Source organism: Saccopteryx bilineata, chromosome 10, assembly GCF_036850765.1.
Source record: "Saccopteryx bilineata isolate mSacBil1 chromosome 10, mSacBil1_pri_phased_curated, whole genome shotgun sequence".
In the NCBI taxonomy this organism is placed as follows: Eukaryota; Metazoa; Chordata; class Mammalia; order Chiroptera; family Emballonuridae; genus Saccopteryx; species Saccopteryx bilineata.
The window spans coordinates 61,660,647-61,675,999 of NC_089499.1; the positions used below are offsets into that span (position 1 = coordinate 61,660,647).

At 39.1% G+C, this 15,353-nt stretch overlaps 1 pseudogene; it reads right to left on the minus strand.

The window, feature by feature from the left end:
• Positions 1 to 2,242: 2,242 nt before the first annotated feature.
• Positions 2,243 to 3,842, minus strand: LOC136314018 (BH3-interacting domain death agonist-like; annotated as a pseudogene).
• Positions 3,843 to 15,353: the final 11,511 nt, after the last annotated feature.

Below are 15,353 nucleotides of genomic sequence, written 5' to 3' on the forward strand. Positions count from 1 at the left end.
TATAATATTCCCAAACACACACAAAAACATGTTTTCCTCAATTACTTTCCATTCAATGTAAAAATATCCTGGCTAGGAGAGATATGCAAAAATAGATCCTTACAAAAATTACAACTATACTATTAGTACCCTCTCTGTGGCTCTCAAAAGATAGGCAACTAATTATTATTATATGTTTTCTTCTAAGAAGTCTTTGGGGAACCAGCCAAGTTTAAATAGGGTAATTGGTAGGTCTATAATTTCAATTTACATAAATTATAGAAGCTTAAAGAAGCATAACACCAGACATTTATCTAATTGAAGAAACTAGTTCAGTTACGCATCTGAAGGTTTTGTACATGTGGTTTGCACCATTCTCTTGAAAATCATATTCTCTGGGGACAGAATATGCTAATAATGTTAAAAAATTCAGTTTTGCTTTACTTTGCAAAAACTCATTATATATTAAATATGACTACTCATGAATTTCTTTAATAAAAATAGTATTTAAATAATATAACTCCATAATTTCTTTAGAAGATGTTTACCCACATCCCTAACAGAGACGTTGATTAGTTACACTCACCATTGTGTGCTACTTCTTTCTTTAAATATGAATTTACTTTTCTCTCTTCTAATCAGTCTTCAATCATAGGTGCTATGACCCTTAGTTGAGTTTGTTTCCTGTAAATATAATAAGCAATATAAGACATTTAATTTTGTCAAATTTTTCCAAATATTTCAGTCTAAATAAGTATGAAGATGAGTTGCTATAAAAACGTATTAGAACTTAGATTCTTGCAGAATTGCACGAGATGTTGTCCCAAATATTTAAGTTACAGAAATTCAAGCATAATCCATATCTCTATTTCTTACCTAAAAGGGTGTGAAATAGATTCAAATTGCAAATATTTTTAAAAAAAACACCACATAATAACATACAATCCTGTCTCAATGCCTCAGGCAACCTCCAATCTCCACAGCCTAACTACATAACCTAGGAAATTTACAAGACAGAATGCCTCATGTCTTCACACTGATAACTTGAAGATTACCACACTGTTGTTACTAAGCGTGATTAATTAGCAATAGTTATTGATCAACTTGTGCTTGCCAGGAACTGTATTGGATGCAGGGGATTAAACATAGACATATTTTCTGCTTGAAAAGGCAATTAAGCAAAGTGACCATCCAGTAGAGACTCACTGAGTTAGCAAAGGTCAGAAATAGGAAGTTGAAGTGGCAGAGAGCATGATAGGAATCTAGGTAGAGAGGACAATGAGGAAGAAAAGGAATAAAGATACCACTATGAGAAGCAAAAAGCTATAAGCAGCAGGGAAGTACAGTTGGTCCTTGTGGTATACAGGGTGAGGCAGGAAGTCAAGAGGCAGGCTTGTAGACCCTCATATGTCACAATAAGGACTAAGAACTAATCCTGAAGGCCAGCAACAAGAATTTAAAGACTTTAGGTAGAGTTGTTGTTTTAACAACAACAAAAAACATTAAGTGGTTTTTTTTCTTCTGCCTTATAATCTGCCTTTAACTTTAATTTTTAAATTGGGATCTATATAGCTGAATAAGATAAAGGCACAATGTGTAGATTGATTTAGAAGATAGGAAGAAGTTTGTTCAAATATGTGCAAATTGGCCTTTTTTTTTTTTTTTTTTTTTTTTTTGTATTTTTCTGAAGCTGGAAACGGGGAGAGACAGTCAGACAGACTCCCGCATGCACCGGACCAGGACCCACCCGGCACGCCCACCAGGGGGCGACGCTCTGCCCCTCCGGGGCGTCGCTCTGCCGGGACCAGAGCCACTCTAGGGCCTGGGGCAGAGGCCAAGGAGCCATCCCCAGCGCCCGGGCCATCTTTGCTCCAATGGAGCCTCGCTGCGGGAGGGGAAGAGAGAGACAGAGAGGAAGGGGGGGGGTGGAGAAGCAAATGGGCGCTTCTCTTATGTGCCCTTGCTGGGAATCGAACCCGGGTCCCCCGCACGCCAGGCCGACGCTCTACCACTGAGCCAACCGGCCAGGGCCAAAATTGGCATTTTTAATCAATTATATTAATGTAGAGATTTCTAAATTGGTCACTAGCTTAAAACATCACCTTTAAAATAGTGAGAAAGAAATAGCTATTATCTTGTGCCTATCTTCTCAAAGAACTTTAAATTGTCATGGCTTCATCTCCACTGGAGGCAGCTAACTACTGTCACCATATCAAGTTTTAATCAGACACGCTTTTGCGGTCACCCATCCATTCAGTCCATCTCATTTGACTTAATTTCTCACACAGATGAGTAGGTTCTGGTTAACAAAATTCACTGTTGTGCGAAAAGCATCATGGAGCAAGGATGGTGTGTGATCAGCCACCTTTTTGATCAACAGCATGGTCAACATCAACATGGTCTTCTCCTCTTCCATGTCTTTTTTAATTTTTTACTTTCATTTATTTATTTTTTAATAAAGAGAGGAGAAGGGGGAAGGCACAGAAAGAGAAGCATCAACTCGTTCTACTTAGTTGTGCCACTGATTGTTTCTTATATGTGCCCTGACCCGGACTTGTGCTGATGACCCCAGGCCAACACTCTATCCACTGCACCACCGGCCAGGGCTACACCTCCTCCATGTCTTTAGGATAAGTCTGCATGACCCACTCCAGCACAGTAGTGAGGCACTCCCTTCAGTCTGTTTATTAAATTGCAACCTCAGGGCAGAGTCTTACTGCAGTGTTGTGTGTGAGGAGAACACAGATCAGAGACGGGATGCACATACCCCTTACGAATAAAATTCCTAACAGAATAGGGAATGTCTTGATACTAAGGAAATAAGTCTTCCTGTTTGAAAACCAGATGGCACAGGAGGTTCTGGACTCCTACACTCAAACAGTGGGAAAAATCAGGCCTCAGAACATGTCTGGCTTTTTTCCACTTCATTTCCTTTTATGAGTCAAGAAAAACCAAAGGCAAATAAAAGGTTCTGGAGGTGTTTAAGGGCCCATGTCACCCAGTTTTTAAAATCAGGGAACTAAAGTCACCTTTCTCTTTCCAAGAAGTTCAGGCTTTAATAAAAATTTTAAGGTGAAATGTCTGCCAAAAATCTGCATCAGGAGAGAACACGTTTTTCTAAGGCATAAAAAGTGAAAAACAGACTTAAAAATTTAACAGTTGAGTGGCTTCCTTTTCTAGGGACACAGTCAGAATATAAGTAATAACAAAATCAGATCTCTTAGGTAATGCCCAAATAAACTAAGAGGCACAGACATTTACAAACAGTGCCACGTCGCCTGTTCCCAGCAACTGTTTCCTGTGGTTCCATTTACACATGTGATGGTGGATATTAGATCAATATCTCACATGTTATCTTGACTTTATAGTAACACTCATGTTATTGCAAACATGACACTCTAAAGAAGTATGAACAAGAGTAACAAAATATTAAATAAATATTTCCCTTAAAGCGTCGACCTGGAAATACTGAGGTTGCCGGTTCGAAACCCTGGGCTTGCCTGGTCAAGGCACATATGGGAGTTGATGCTTCCAGCTCCTCCCCCCTTCTCTCTCTCTGTCTCTCTCTCCTCTCTCTTCCTCTCTGTCTCTCTCCTCTCTAAAAATGAAAAAACAAAAAATAATAATAAAATAAATAAATAAATATTTCCTTGTTACCAAAACAAAAAAAGTAAAAATAAAGACATTAGTTAGAAGCTGACTCAATCAGATAAGTATTTTAGACAGATCGTTCTGGTTTCTGTTGTAGAAGGTGGGTTTTAAGGATACAACAATGAGGCAAGAAGATCAGTTAGGAAACTTGCAAAAATCTAGGCAAGAGATGGCTTAGGGCTCACCATTCGAGATGGCTTAGGGCTCACCATTCTTGCTCATTGTCAGCCTAGATACAAACCAAGGTTGTATTACAGCATGAGAGAATTTCAAAGGGAAGAAGGAAAGAGATAGAAGAAATCGATAATAGCTACTAAAGAAAGCTATTGTTGTTCTTACTGTCACATTTCTGTTTTTAATGGGTAGGTAATTTAGAATTCTCTGAAAGGACCAACTAGTAAACCATATTATGATGTTGTCAGGTGTTTTAAAAGAAGCCATATAAAGAATGAAAACATTCCAAATCATAAATTAGATGCAGAAGACTTACAATAGTTTACAACAGGGGTCCCCAAACTTTTTACACAGGGGCCAGTTCACTGTCCCTCAGACCGTTGAAGGGCCAGACTATAAAAAAAACTGAACAAATCCCTATGCACACTGCACATATCTTATTTTAAAGTAAAAAAACAAAATGAGAACAAATACAATATTTAAAATAAAGAACAAGGCCCTGGCCGGTTGGCTCAGCGGTAGAGCGTCGGCCTGGCGTGCCAGGGCACATAGGAGAAGTGCCCATTTGCTTCTCCACCCCCCCCTTCCTCTCTGTCTCTCTCTTCCCCTCCCGCAGCCAAGGCTCCATTGGAGCAAAAGATGGCCCGGGCGCTGGGGATGGCTCCTTGGCCTCTGCCCCAGGCGCTAGAGTGGCTCTGGTAGCGGCAGAGCGACACCCCCCGCCCCCCAGAGGGGCAGAGCATCGCCCCCTGGTGGGCAGAGTGTCGCCCCTGGTGGGCGTGCCGGGTGGATCCCAGTCGGGCGCATGCGTGAGTCTGTCTGACTGTCTCTCCTCGTTTCCAGCTTCAGAAAATAAATAAATAAATAAATAAATAAAATAAAAATAAAATAAAGAACAAGTAAATTTAAATCAACAAACTGACCAGTATTTCAATGGGAACTAGGCTCCTCTCACCGATCACCAATGAAAGAAGTGCCCCTTCCGGAAGTGCGGTGGGGGCCAGATAAATGGCCTCAGGGGGCCGCATGCGGCCCGTGGGCTGTAGTTTGGGGACCCCTGGTTTACAATTTTCAAGCTTGCAATATTATCCCCTGTAAAACATTGTATTTTTCCTATTGGAATGGTTTAACAGAAGACCACAGCATTTGAGATGGAATGGTGGAGCACAAAATATAAGAGCAGATAATGAGAAGACTAAATGGTTTAAGATGATTTTCTTTTTTTTCTTTACTTACTGATTTATTGATTAACAATAAGCTAAATCCCAGTGAAATTAACTATTTGCATTTGAATATGTAAGCAGTTTGGTTTTTAATTAATTAATTTTAACAAATAAATTTTTATTAATTTTAATGGGGTGACATCAATAAATCAGGGTACATATATTCAAAGAAAACATGTCCAGGTTATCTTGTCATTCAATTCTGTTGCATACCCATCACCCAAAGTCAGATTGTCCTCCATCACCTACTATCTAGTTTTATTTGTGCCCGTCCCCCTCTCCCTCCTTCCCTCCCCCTGCCCCCCGTAACCACATGGACATGTCTCTTGTCCATGTCCCACCAATGTATGGAATTCTGCAGTTCTTGTATGTATGCAGTTTATTGTTTATAAACATCCCATTTAGCAAAGATATATGAACTCATTATATTTGGGGAGTATGTTGGCCTTTAGCATGTATTGCCAGCTGAGCATTATTAGGAAGAAAAGGTAACAAAACTTAATCCTTTCATCACTTCACTCAACCAACAACTTCCCTTCTGCTTTGGTTCTTTCTTTTGTGAAAGAGACAATAATTAGGTAGACTCCAAACTTCATGGTCACTTCTGACCTTTTCTAACTTGGTGATTTGTTATAGCCAAGAAGTCAACAGTGAATCCCTCTAAAGTACATTGTAATCCATCATTTCCTGTCTGTTATCACAGTAAATGGTTTAGGATTTTCTTTTTACATTCCAAAACTAAATCCAGGCAGTTTCTGGTGTGTCAAAATGCACAGTATTGTTTTTATTATAAAAAATAGTTAAAATGTGTTTAGAAGATAAAAATTGAATCAGACACATGCAGAATATCCAAGATACCTCCTTGAAATTCAAGGTTCTAAGAAGATAATCTAACACTTGATTAATGAATACTAAATTTGACATTTTATAATCCCCTTTTTGCCAAAAACCAGACCCTCAGGAGCAACACAAACAGTCCTGCAGAGGGCAGCAAAACTTCACTTAACCAGTTTTAAGCCACAGCAGTTCTTCTATATTGCCTAACAATAGTTTGTTTTAAAATTATATTCGATACACAATTTTATATTAGTTTCAGGTATAGTGATTAGACATTTATATTCCTTACAAAATGATCACCACAATAACCCTAATACCCACCTGGCACCATGCATAGTTATTAAAATATTATTCAGCAGAATAATTATTATATATGAACATTTTGTTTATAGATATTCATATGTATGTGTATGGATTAGTTTACTTTTAGTACTCATGAAATTGTAGTGTTATGTTTAAGCAAAACAAAATTCTCGCCAGAATTCTGAGACTGCTGAAGGTTCTCTGATGGGTAGAACCTGACGCAATAGCAAGAAGGAACAAAGGTGGACCACAGTGTCTTTATGGCTTAATGGGGTCATCTGCTGGTGATTTGCCAACTTGTTTACAAGAATTGTGGTTTAAAGTACATGGGATTCTTTTAAAAAAATATTTTCTAACAAGGCACCTGAGTTTCCTCATCTGTAAAATGGAGATAATCCTATATCACAAGGGGCTGTTTTGCAGATTAAATGTAAAGTGAGTTGAACACTAAGTATTGTTTTATTTTTTTTATTATGGCAAACATACATAAAAAAATGTACCATCTTAATCATTTTAAAGTATATATATAGTTCAGTAAACTATACTCACGTTATGTGTAACCAATACTCAGAACTCTTTTCAGCTCCTGGCCAGTTGGCTCAGTTGTAGAGCATTGGCCCGGCGTGTGGATGTCTGGGTTCGATTCCCAGTCAGGGCACACAAGAGAAGTGCCCATCTGCTTCTCCACCCCTCCCCTTCTCACTTCTCTTTCTCTCTCTCTCTTTTTCTCTCACCCTCTCCTACAGCCATGGCATACTGGAGCTAGTTGGCCCCAGGCACTGAGGATGGCTCCATGACCTCCACCTTAGGCACTAAAAAGAACTCAGTTGTGGAGCAATGGAGCAACACCCCAGATGGGCAGTAGTGGGCTTGCTGGGTGGATCCCGGTTGGGGCACATGCAGGAGTCTGTCTCTGTCTCCCTTCCTCTCACTGAAAAAAAGAAAAAAAAAGAAAAAAAAATAGAACTCTTTTCATCTTGCATAACTGAAACTCTGTAATCCATTAAATGTAAATTTCTCAATTCCCTCTCTATTAGTCCATGGTAACCACCTTTCTACTTTCTGTCTCTAATTTTGCCTATTCAGGCACCTCATATTACTGGAATCATACAGCTTGTCTTTTTGTGATTGCCTTATTTACTTAGAGTAACATACTCAAGGTTTATCCATGTTGTAGTGTAGCATATATCAGAATTTCCTTTCTTTTTAAGGCTAATATTTCATTGTATGTATATATAGCTAGTATATTCTAAAACAAGAATTTAAAAAATAATTCTGGGACTACTGCTTTCAGTCAGAGTGGAATAATAAAGATCAGAATTATTCTCCCAATATAAACAAAATAACTAGCCAAAATATATAAAAACAATCATTTTCAGATATTAGACAATAGACAATAGGGATCAGAATTCCTCAGAGAAGAAAACAAAAAGGTAAGCTTCACAACCACCCCAGATTTTTGGCTAGAGGCAAATCTCAGCCTGTGAATGCAGGAAGGGTAATGGAGGCAGAGCCCAGCAGCCTGTCTGAATTGAGAATCTGGGAAGCCAAGATGGCTGAAAGTTGTCAGGCAGAATTTTAGAGAATTGGGAGCTATGCAGAAAAAGAGACCCAAATATCTGAATAGAAGGTCTTCTTGGCCATGCCTGTATAGGTGAATCTTCTTGAGCCAGGACAAAGAAAGACTGGGTAGTTATAAACTGAATAATATTCAGAGCTCATACTGGGTGGAAAAATGTAGAAACTTCTGTTAGCGAAAGTCCTCAGTAGCCAATGGAAAGTACACAGTAATCAACTGAGCCACTCAATAGACACTGACAGGGGTCATAACTTAGTAATCTAAGACTGATCAACTCCCAGAATAAAGGCTAATTTACATTTATTGTAGCAAAAACTAAAATAGTCCTTGAAAGGATCAAATTGTTCTGTAATTAACTTACTTGCTTACCAGAACAAAGCTTAACATTCTTTAAATAATTTTCAGATACTCATAATGGCCAGTATACAAAAAAATATTACTAAACATGCCAAGAATCAGGAAAATGTTGACTCATCACTAAGAGGAAAAAAAAAATCAAGAAAAAGACACAGAAATGATAGGAATGATGGAACTAACATAAAAATATTTAAACAGCCATTATAACCATGTAAATATTGTGTTGTGGGAGCCCTGGCTAGGTAGCGCAGTTGGTTAGAGTGCTGTCTGGATACACCAAGGTGGTAGGGTTCCATCCCTGGTCAGGGCACATACAAGAAACAACCAATAAATGCATAAATAAAGTAGAACAATGAATTGATGTTTCTCTCCCTTCTTTTTCTAAAATCAATAAGTAAAATATTTTTTAATGCATTGTGGGGTTTATAATATAAGGAAGCAAATATATATCAACAGTAGCACAAAGGATGGGAAAGAGAAAATGAAAGTATACTGGTATGAGGTTCTAACATTATGCATGAAACCGTATAATATTATTTGAAGGTTATTAGACTATGATAAATAAGACTGAAGGGAAGACTGTGATAACAACCACTAAAAAAAGAGAAAAACAGACCTGACCTGTGGTGGCACAGTGGATAAAGGACAACCTGGAATGCTGAGTGAGGTTGCCAGTTTAAAGCCCCAGGCTTGCCCAGTCAGAGCACATACAAGAAGTACCTACTATGAGTTGATGCTTCCCTCTCCAACCTGCTTTCTCTCTCCCTCTTTCTCTAAAATCAATAAATAAAATCTTTTAAAAAAGAGAGAATAACAAACCTATGTGGAAGATAAAATGAAATATTAAAAAATACTAAATTTAAAGAATGTGGAAAAAAGAAGCCAAGAACAAATGGGACACACACACAAAATAGCAAGATAGTAGACTTGTAATGAATTATATTGTTAATTCCATTAAATACAGAGGGTATCAATTCTCTGATTAAAACAGAGATTGTCAGGCTATATATTTTTAAAAGCTATATATGCCACCTTCAAAATAGCTATTTAAATATAAAGACAGATACATTAAAAGATATAAAATGACAAGATGACAAAAGATACACCATATACACATCAATCCAAAGAAAGCAGGAGTGGTTACATTAATTAATATTAGAAAGAGACTTTAGAATGAGGACTAATATCAGAAATAAAGGAAGGGCATTTCATAATGATAAAAGAGTAAATTCACCAAGAAGATATAATAGTCTTAAATGTACTTACACCCAATATCAAAGTTTCAAATTACATACTCTAAAATTGAATAAAAAATATAAAAATAAAAAATGAGAGTTGGAAAATTTAATACTTTTCTTTAATTGATATAAAAGATAGACAGGAAATCAGCAGCAGTGTATAAGATTTAAACAATACTATAAAACTAACTTTGCCTAACTGACATCCCACCCAACAATATCAGAATACACAGCCATTTCAAATATACATAAAACATACCCCAAAATAAGCCATATACTGGGATATAAAACAAGATTTAAAAGGATTAAAAAAGGATACTTTATGATCAAGTAATGTATATATTAGGAAAGCAAAGTTGGTTTAGTATTAGAAAATCAATATAATTTAGCATAAAGGGGAAAACCAGATGATCATATCAATAATTTTTTTTGAGAAAATTTAACATTCATTCATGATAAAAGTAAAAAAACCTTTCCAGTGACAAAAAATAATTTTACTCTGGGTGATAGGCACACAAAACAATCAACAGTTTAAATGTTATAGAGATGTCCACCTGAAATCTATGTACTCTTATTGATCAATGTCACCCTATTAAATTCAATTTTAAAACAAAAAAAACCTCTCAGCAAATTTTGAGCAGAGAGAATTTACTATTTACAAAGATATAAATGTATGGAGAGAAGCCTGACCAGGCGGTGGCGCAGTGGATAAAGCATCGGATTGAGACACAGAGGACCCAGGTTTGAAACCCCAAGGCTCACCAGCTTCAGTGCAGGGTTGCTGGCTTGAGCATGGGATCATAGGTATGACCACATGGTCACTGGCTTAAGCTCAAAGGTTGCTGGTTTGAAGCCCAAGGTTGCTGGCTTGAGCGAAGGGTCACTAGCTCTAATGTAGCCCCCCTAGTCAAGGCACATATGAGAAAACAATCACTGAACAGCTAAGGTGCTGCAAGGAAGAATTGATGCTTCTCATCTCTTTCTCTTCCTGTCTGTCTGTCCCTCTTTCTGTCTCTCTCTTTCTGTCTCTGTCAAAAAAAAAAATGTATGGAGAGAAATAGCACATCCATTCATTAAAAGATTCTATCATTAAGGCCCTGGCCAGGTGGCTCAGTTGGTTAGAGAGCATCATCCCAACATGCCAAGGTTGTGGGTTAGATACAGTCAGGGCACACACAAGAATCGACCAATGATAGCATGAATAAGTGGAATAACAAGTGATGTTTCTCTCTGCCTCTCTCTCTTTTCCTCTCTAAAAGTCAATAAAAAAAGAAAGGTACCACTATTAAAATACCAATTATCCCCAAATTGACCTAAAAAGTAAATATCAGCAGGCCTTTTTTTTTTGGTAAATATTGACTAGCTTACTCTAAAATTTATTTGGAAAAAGCAGAGGACTTAGCCAAAATAATCATGAAAAAAAAGTAATGTTTACACTACCTTATTTCAAGAAATGTTATAAAGCTACACTAATAAAGACTGTAGTATTGGTGTAGGGATAGACATGTAGAGCAGTGAAACAAAACCAAAGGTCTAGAAATAGATTATCAAGTGATCAAGTGGTCACTTGATTTTCAAGGTAAGGCAATGGTGGGGAGGGGATAGGCTTTTGAACAAATGGTCCTGAAAATTGCATATCCATATGGAAAAAAAGAATCTTGACTCTTACCATATGACATACACAAAAATCTTCATCATCTTGGGGGTAGGCAAAGATTTCTTACATAGCATACATTAAAGAAAAAAATGATAAATTAGATTTCATTAAAATTTAAAACTTCACTTCCAAAGGCACTGTTAAGAGAACAAAAAGACAGAGTGAGAGAAAATATTTTCAAAGCAAAACTGGATAAAGGAATTGCATCTAGAATATATAAAGAACTCTTAAAACTCAATAATGAGAAATAAACTTTATAAAAATTGGCAAAATATGTAAACATACATACTGCAAAAGTAAACATGGTAGGCCCTGGCCAGTTGGCTCAGCGGTAGAGCGTCGGCCTGGCGTGGGGGGGACCTGGGTTCGATTCCTGGCCAGGGCACATAGGAGAAGCGCCCATTTGCTTCTCCACCCACCCCTCTCCTTCCTCCCTGTCTCTCTCTTCCCCTCCCGCAGCCGGGGCTCCATTGGAGCAAGGATGGCCCGGGAGCTGGGGATGGCTCCTTGGCCTCTACCCCAGGCGCTAGAGTGGCTCTGGTCGCGGCAGAGCGACGCCCCGGATGGGCAGAGCATCCCCCCTGGTGGGCAGAGCTTCACCCCTGGTGGGCGTGCCGGGTGGATCCCGGTGGGGCGCATGAGGGAGTCTGTCTGTCTCTCCCCGCTTCCAGCTTCAGAAAAATACAATAATAATAATAATAATAAAAAAAAAAAAAAGTAAACATGGGATGGCAGATAAGATACATTAAGGAAAACCTCAATATTCTTAGTAATCAGGGAAATACAGTTAAAAGCTCTGAGATATGATTACACAGTAAGTAACCAAAATCATGAGAGAACGTGTGTGTGTTCATCTACGTGTGAGAAAGAGAGAAGAAAGACAGCCACATAATACCAAGTTTAAGTGTTTTCAAACATCATATGGAGTAACTGCACCTTTTTTTTTTTTTTTTTTTTTTTTGTATTTTTCCGAAGCTGGAAACGGAGAGGCAGTCAGACAGACTCCCGCATGCTACTGACCGGGATCCACCGGCACGCCCACCAGGGGGCGTCGCTCTGCCGCAATCAGAGCCATTCTAGCGCCTGAGGAAGAGGCCACAGAGCCATCCTCAGCGCCTGGGCAAACTTTGCTCCAGTGGAGCCTCGGCTGCGGGAGGGGAAGAGAGAGACAAAGAGGAAGGAGAGGGGGAGGGGTGGAGAAGCAGATGGGCGCTTCTCCTGTGTGCCCTGGCAGGGAATCGAACCTGGGACTCCTGCACGCCAGGCTGACGCTCTACCACTGAGCCAACCGGCCAGGGTTGGAGTAACTGCTTCTTGTTTGCTTTGTTACCAGGGTGAAATCTTCTGTCATCCGTAGATTTTGAAGATTTTTCTCTTTATCACTGATTTTGAACAATTTGATTATGATATGCCTTGGTGTAGATTTGTTGTGTTTGAGGTTCATTGAGCTTCTTGGGTCTGTGGGTGGGTGCATAGTTTACATAAAGTTTGGAAAAATTTTTGCAATTATTGTTTTTTAAAAGATTTTATTTATTGATTTTACAGGGAGAGGAGGGGGGAACGAGAAGTATGAACTCATAGTTGCTTAACTTTATTTGTTCTTTAGTTTCTTGTAATATGTACCTTGACCAGGCAAGCTCAGGGTTTCGAACCGGTGACTTCAGTGTTCCAGGCTGACACTTGATCTGCTGTGCCACCACAGGCAAGGCTGCAATTATTTATTCAAATATTTTTTCTGTTTTCTTCCTCTCTCCATTCCTTTGAGACTCCAATTACAAGCATATTGGGGCACCTTAAATTGTCCCCAATTTAAAAGAGCTCAATGATGCTCTTTTCATGAAAAGAAAATATATTTTTTTTGTTTTTAATTTTGAATAGATTATGTTGTTAAATCTTGTTAATCTTTTCTTCTGTGATGTCTAATCTTCTGTTAATCTCATCTGATGTGTCTTTTATCTCACGTGTTAATTTTCACCTATAGAAGTTAGATTTGGGACTTTTTTGTCCATATTTTACATTTCTCCACTTAACATCAAAAATACGAAACACAGAGTAACATTTTTTTTCTTTCTTTTTTTTTTTTTCCAAAGCTGGAAACGGGGAGAGACAGTCAGACAGACTCCTGCATGCGCCCGACCGGGATCCACCCGGCAAGGGGCGAGGCTCTGCCCACCAGGGGGCGACGCTCCGCCCCTCCGGGGCGTAGCTCTGCCGCCACCAGAGCCACTCTAGCGCCTGGGGCAGCGGCCAAGGAGCCATCCCCAGCGCCCGGGCCATCCCTGCTCCAATGGAGCCTTGGCTGCGGGAGGGGAAGAGAGAGACAGAAAGGAAGGAGGGGGTGGGGGTGGAGAAGTAAATGGGCGCTTCTCCCATGTGCCCTGGCCGGGAATCGAACCCGGGTCCCCCGCACGCCAGGCCGACGCTCTACCGCTGAGCCAACCGGCCAGGGCCCAGAGTAACATTTAATGCTCTTGTCTGCTCATACTAATATCTGTGTCAGTTCTGGGTGGGTTTCAATTGTTTTTCCTATTTCTCTCCTCATGATGGGCTGTTTTCCTGCTTCTTTGCATGCCTTGTAGTCTTAGATTGGATGGCACTGTGAATTTTACTCGGTTAGGTGCTGGATAGTTTTGTATTCCTATAAAAATTCTTGAGCTTTGTTTTGGGATGCAGTTAAGTTACTTGGAAACAGTTGATCTTTTCTGGACTTGTTTTTTTTTAGACTTGTGAGGTGGAACCACGGTACTGTTTACTGGAGAGCTAATTATTCCCCACTACTGAAAGCAGGCCCTTCTGAATATTTTATCCAATTATGATATTCTTCCAGTGTGGTTTGTGGGAAGAGGCACTATTCCCAGCAGAGTTCTCTCTAATCCTTTTGTGTAGTTTCTCCATCCGTGGGTAGTTTCTCACATGTGTGCACTGATCACTACTTAGCTGAGTACCTGGAGGGGGTCCCCTCTGGAGATCCAAGCCATGCTCTCCTCTGTCATCTAAGTCGTAGCTGTCTTCATCTCTCTGAACTCTTAGCTACATCTCTTCCACTCGAGGAGTTCACTGGACTCTGTTAGTTTTCCCTCCCTGCACTGCTGCCTGAAAACCCTCTCAAGGTTATAAACTGGAGGGATCACTGTCCTTCATTGCCTGGTGTCCAGTGTCTTCCAACTATAGTTTCATGCATGTCGTCTTTTTTTCTTTTTTGGTTATTTTAGGTGTGGAGGTAAATCTAGTCCTTGTTATTTCATCACAGTTAGAACTCACTGCTTTTAAAGACATTTAAATTTTTAAACATTGATTTTAGAGAGGAACAGGAAGGGAGAGAAATATCAATTTGTTATTCCACTTATCCATGCATTCATTGGTTGATTCTTGTATGTGCTCTGACTAGAGACTGAACCTGTAACCTTGGCATATAGGAATGAAGCTCTAACCAATTGACCTACCTGGCTGGGACCCTAAAGAGATTTAAATAATAAAAGTCTATTCTGTTTTTCTACACAGTTGCATTTTTAGTGCTTTTTATTCTGTTGTGTGGACCCATTCTTACATCTATTTAGAAGTCATTTTCTATTAGAAGAAGGTCCTCTAACATTTCTTGTAGTATTGGTCTGCTGGTAATTAACTCTTTTAGCTTTTTTTATGCCTGAAAAAGTCTTTATTTGAAAGATATTTTCATGATTCTTCTAGATAATAATCCATCAGAACAAGAAATACAAACAAAAAATCCATCTTGGATAATTCCAAAAGATCTCTGTATCCTTGAACCACAACATGGAAAAATAAAAAGCAGATGGTGAAGTGATACCAGTGATGATGATGATGATAGCACATGTAAACGCTTTATAACATCAGGCACCAATATCTATCAGAGGCTCAGTGGCATATTCAAATTAGCTTACTTCAAAGAGAATTTAATAAAAGGACTTCATGCAAAGTTGGGGGCAGGATGTAGGGACAATGAAGCATCCTGGGCTGGGACAGTAGGGCTATTCTCATCCTATGCTTTAACAAGTACTGGAATTTAAGAGTGAAGTTGTGACTTTATGTCAGGAGATGCAGCCAGCCCGAGGCACTTCTTTGGGAGAGAACTGAGGGAATATACTCCAATTTCTCTCTTTTCCTTCTCCCTGATCACATACAAAGATTTCCATTTGGTCAAATAAAAAAACAAAACTCAAAAAAAACCCCAGATGCTGTATCAAGAGAGCCTCTTGATAAATACATACAAATCACATAGGCCCATAAAGGGATGGAGCAGGGTAGTGAGTAGATTTGGAGAGATAAACAAAAATATCTGTTACAGCCCCTTTGACAAATTAGATATGTTTTCTCCTTTAATCTTCCTAACAATCCTA